Source organism: Tupaia chinensis, unplaced genomic scaffold, assembly GCF_000334495.1.
Source record: "Tupaia chinensis unplaced genomic scaffold, TupChi_1.0 Scaffold000438_1, whole genome shotgun sequence".
Lineage (NCBI taxonomy): Eukaryota > Metazoa > Chordata > Mammalia > Scandentia > Tupaiidae > Tupaia > Tupaia belangeri.
In genome coordinates this window covers 883,326-888,736 of record NW_006159943.1, presented here as the reverse complement: position 1 = coordinate 888,736, position 5,411 = coordinate 883,326, and the positions used below count along the sequence as shown (strand labels likewise).

The 5,411-nt window shown below is 54.3% G+C and overlaps 1 protein-coding gene across 1 annotated transcript in view; it reads left to right on the top strand.

Annotated features, from left to right (window-relative positions):
- The window catches only part of MEF2D (myocyte enhancer factor 2D), a 37,085-nt gene that overhangs the window by 27,783 nt on the left and 3,891 nt on the right, over window positions 1-5,411 (top strand). The window lies entirely within an intron of this gene.

Below are 5,411 nucleotides of genomic sequence, written 5' to 3'. Positions count from 1 at the left end.
AGCCAGACAGGCTTGGGCGGCCAACACGGCGGCAGTTTCGGCCCCAGCGTGGATTTGGAATAAACAAGTGACTCAGCGGCAGATGGAGCTGACAGCCCCACACACGTGTGTGCATACACGCAGGCACACGCCACGCCAGGCCCTGCGTTCCCCTCGCAGATGCTAGTATGCCGTCACCAGGCCGAGCATGCAGGTGATGGTAGAGAGACCAGCTGGGGGACGAGGGCTGTCTCCCTTCTCTCCTCTGCCCCAGGACTCCAGGCATCAGTGTTGGGGCCACAGCCGGCGTGCATGCCCTCCTCTCTCGTGTGTGTAGGTGTGGGGGAGCTGCAAGCTCATTTCTCTCCATGGATCATAGTGTCTGCAAATGTACCAGCGTGTGTGCGTGTGTGTGTAGCTATGGGGGCCTGAGAAGGCCCCCCACCTGGGCCTTGGGATTCAGGGACCCACCTCAGCCTTGCCATGGAGGGCGAGCGTACGGCACCTCACCCTCTGTCATCTCCTGACTCCGTTTTCTCCTGCAGAACAATGCCCAGCGCCTCGGGGTCTCCCAGTCTACCCACTCGCTCACCACCCCAGTGGTTTCCGTGGCAACACCAAGTTTACTCAGCCAGGGCCTCCCCTTCTCTTCCATGCCCACTGCCTACAACACAGGTGAGTGTTGGCGTGACGTGTACATGTGTGCGCTCGGGCTGGGCAGGTGCATGGCCAGAGGGGTGCCAGACCTCCCTGGGGAGGCCCGATTCTGAGCAAGGCCTTGATTTGGGGGAGCCCCCACCTAATTACAGTTGCCAGGTTTATTGAGTCATCGGAAAAGTCACGACACATTTTTGCACAGAAAAACACATAGAAAAATATGTCATGACTTTTTTGATGACCTGATAGTAAATAAAGCAGAATGTCCAGTTAAATTTGAGTTTCAGAGAGAAAGTTAAATAAAAATAAGTTGTTTTTTTTTTTTAAAAAGATATGCTAAAAAAAAGATTTTTTGCTTTTGTCTGAAATTCCAACACACTGAGCCGCCTTTATTTTTAATATGGAGTCTACTAGGGGAGGAAGGGCCTGCATACAGGAGATCTCTAGTCTGAGGAGGAGACAGGATGAGATGGGCTGAGAAGATGGCTCAGGCCAACCAGGCTCTGGACTCCAGGTGTGGGGTTGTGAAGAGGGGCTTCTTTGAGGAGGGTGAAAGAATGAGGGACAGAGGAGACAGGGAGGCCGAGGAGGCTGGAGCGGTCGCACGGTTGTGGTTGTCTGCCAACTGCCTAGGAAAGCCAGGGGCAGTGGAGGAGGGGAGGCCCCGTGTGGGCTTGAGGGTGGGATGACGAGGGTAGGGAAGGAGGAAGACCGTGAAGGTTGTTGGGGAGGGACTGAAGGTGCAGAAGTCACTCGAGGACGGGCGAGGTGTCTGGAGAAAGGAATTCAGACAGGACACCCAGTGCTGGGGCCGTCCAGGGTCCTCGGGGCTGTCCTGGCCTGTGCCGCACACTCACACCCACTGAGAACAGTCTGAGCCTCGGCCACACTCTCCTGCGCTCCAAGCCGCCGGGTCAGGGAGGACTTGGTATGGAGAGGCGCCTCGCCTGGCTTCAGAGCGTAGGCGTGGCTGGGGAACCTGGGCCATCCCAGCCAAGGAGACCTTCATGCCTGGGGTCTCTTGCGTGTGAATGGCATGTGTCAGGGCCCTTCCTATGATGAGATCAGACTAGACCAAAAGATGAAACCCGCCCTCCTCCCTCCCCGGACCTCTGGTCCAGAGCAGTGCCAGCCGATACCAGACACCAACACAGAGGCCCACAGAACCCACTGCCCATGGGTGGCCACCCAAGGAGAGCCCCTCGTGGCAGGGCAGAGCCGGATGAACTGTCTCGTGTTGCGGGCCAGACTCTGGCCTGTCTTTGTAGGCATCACCGCCCAGATGTCTGCTCATGCATGTCCCTCGCGTGTGCACCCGTGTGTGTTCTGGGCTATCATGCCCTTACAGCCTCAGAAGTCACACTGTGGGCCGGTCTTCCCATCTGTGAGAGGAGCGGGCAGACGGGAGGTCTCTGAGCCCCGCCACTCGGGCTCTGGCAACTCGAAAAGCTGGCAGGGTGGGCCGGGGGCGGGTGGGGGTGGTTTTTGGTGGTTGGGGGGGGCAACTTGGGACTTTTCGGAGCTACTCTGGAGCTGTTGTCTACTTGGGAATCCCACGGTGGTGCTTCCCCGCCGTTGGCTCGGGGGGCCTGCAGTCTTTGTGAAGCAGAAGGAAAGTTAGTTGGTGTCAGTGAACCTGGGAAGCACTCAGCAGGGTCAGACATACAGATTCCGTTTGTCAGTCAGGGTGAAAGCAGTTGCCCTGGGCCTGTCCTAGGGGCCCCTGGAAGGTGCGAGTTCTCTCACACCCTCTCTGACCCAGAGACTGAGCTCTTCCTGCTGCAGGAGTGGCTAAGCAGCCCTCAGTTTAAACAGCAGGTGTTTGCAGGTGCCCCTAGGTGTATAAACACAACCACAAGAACACGGCGCTGTTCAGTTGTTCACTGTTACAGTCCTTGGCCCCGGTTCAAGTTCCGGGTCATCTGGCTATGGTAATGTCTTGGGGACAGGCCTGGCGTGACACTGGCCGCAGAGGTCTGGCTGTGATGGCCTTGGGAGCAGACTGAGCAGGCTGCCAGGTGGCCTGAGGTCATGCCTCCCAGTCCCAGGGAGCCAGGCCTCCCAGTAGATAGGCTGGGGTCTGGAGGGACAATGCAGGACTGGAAGTTGGGTCTCTACCATTCACTCACTGAGGCCTCGAGCATGGCACGGTTGTTCTGAGCTCGGCTCCCTGGTTGGTAAAACGGTGTTGGAAATAGTCCTAGGGCTCGTTTTTGCCTGTGCCCTGCTTTTTAAGTATTCTATAAGTACCTCAAAACTCCTGGGCAGGGGACCAGCAGTTGGCATAATGGCTATGTCGTTGGGCTCCCGTGTAGTCAACCGCAGTTCGAGTCCCGGACCTGGTGGCTTAAACTCACACTGGGCACGTGTGCATGTGTGCCCAAGATCCCAAGAGGAGAAGGGAGGAGAAGGGAGGAGAAGAGACTGCGGCGTGGCCATCCCCCTGGGGGGTGATTTCTCGCTTTCTGTCTCTCTGTCTCTCTCTGGCGAGCGCATGCGCCCTATAGTAAAGACTTCTTCAAAAAACAAACAAACAAACAATAAAAACTCCTGAACAGCATGGTGAGATCAGAGGCAACCATGAACCTCCTAAGAGTGAAATTTAAAACTTGGGGAAGCAGCAGGTGACATGGTGGTTAAGGTACTGGACAATCCCACGTGGCCAACCACAGTTCGAGTCCCAAACCCGATGGTTTACTTTCTCACTTCTCTATGTATCTTTCTCTGGTCAAATTAAAATAAATGAAAGAATAAGTAAAATTAAATAAAGAATTTTTTTTAAAAAAAGAGTGAGATTTAGGGACCAGCGTTTAGCGTAATGGCTATGTCACTGGACTCCCATGTAGTCGACCGTGGTTTGAGTCCCGGACCTGGCGGCTTAAACTCACCGGGCGCATGTGTGTGTGTGCCCAAGATCCCGAGAGGAGAGTGGAGGAGAAGGGATTGCGGCGTGGCCATCCCCTCTGGGTGGTGATTTCTTGCTTTCTGTCTCTCTGTCTCTCTTTCTTTTGGGCGGGTGCACACATCCTATAGCAAAAACCTCTCCAAAAAAAAAAAAGTGAGATTTAAAACTTAATCGAGAGCCAGCAGGTGGCATGGTGGTTAAGGCACTCGATTGCATATTGCCAATTCTGCAGTTCGAATCTCAAATCCATGCTTAAAAATACATGCCAGGCACAGTGTGTGTGCATGCATGCCCAAAATCCCAAGAGGGAAATGGAGGAGAAGAGATTGAAGTATGGCCATTCCCCTGGGGGATGAGTTTCACTTTTTGTCCCTCTGTCTCTCTCTCTCTCCAGCAAGTGTATGTGCCCTAGGGCAAAAATATAAACAAACAAACAAAACTAATGAAATCCTGGGGTTTTGTCTTAGCTCTGCCACAGGCTTTCCTGGGGCAGTTCCCGCAAAACAAGCTGCAGTGGCCCCCCTCTGTGATAATGGTGGGTCGGTGTTTTGAACATCTACCCTGAGCCAGACGCTGCCGTGCATGACTTCTGTGCAGTAACTGCGCAGTCCGCCCGGTAGCTGTTGTGAGGGAGGCAGGATTATTGCCTCCAGTTTATAGGCAGGGAGGAGGAACTGGCCCAGGGTCGGGCAGCCTATAAGTCGAGGTAGACAGGAAGTGTGACCTCACAGCTCACGCCTGTAACCGTATTGCCATATCGCAGAGAATACCATACACCACACATCAAAACAGGGCCAGAGTAAATGAGCCCCTGAGTCATAGTGTGGTGGGGAGCGGTGTCGGGATGACCAGGGAGGTGCAGTCTGCACCACCGTGTGCCCCCGTCACTGTCACAGTGCAGCCTCACTGTGGTCCTCAGGGAAGGAGTTTCTAGACTGTCCCAAACAGGACGCAGCACGAACCATAACAGGGCTGTCAGTTCTTTGATCTGCAGCAGTGCAGACATCACGGTCTTCATTAAGATAGGCATTTTAGGAACGACTGAGCACCCCTGTGGGGACACTGGCCCCCGGGCTCTCTCCCAGCTGCCCTTGTGACCTGAGTGCTGCAGGGGCTCGAGGACTGGGGAGCAGACCTGCGTCCACTGTGCCGTGTGGCTCAGCAGCTTGAACCCTTGCTGCAGCCTAGTTTATGTGCTGAGTCTAGAGGAGGCTGTGGCTGTGCAGAAGGGAAGGCAGGGCCCTGGTTGCAGTGCTTTGCTTCTAAGGCACCCTTCACCTGGCCTTCCTCTGCAGTATTGATAGCAGTCAGGTCAAAGGCAGTTAGAGCCTGGGCAGGTGAAGCGTTGACAGACGTGTACTAGACCTTCCTACTCCCTTCCCCTCCTCCTCCTGTTTCTTTTCGTTAATTGTCTTATTAGACAGATTTTTACTATAGGGCGCATGCGCTCGCTGGAGAGACAGAAACAGAGAGAATGCGAGAAATCACTACCTGGGGGATGGCCATGCCACAACCCCTTCTCCTCCATTCTCTTAGGATTTGGGGCACGCACAAACATGGAGTGAGTTTTAAGCTGCACTCAAACCGCTCAACTCTGTGGGAGTCTTCCAACTGCTCAACTCTGTGGGAGTCTAGCAATGTAACCATTACACCCTCTGCTGGTCTCCGTTAATTGTCATTTTAACAGCCATGCCTAAACATGATTATGTATTTGTTTGGTTGGTTTTTTGGTAGTTTTATGTAAGATGTGTACACTCACTGGAGCCAGAGAGAGAGAGAAAGTAAGAAAGTACCCCCCAAAGGCCAGCAGGTGGCATGGTGGTTAAGGTACTGGACACTCCCACATGGCTGACCACAGTTTGAATCCCGG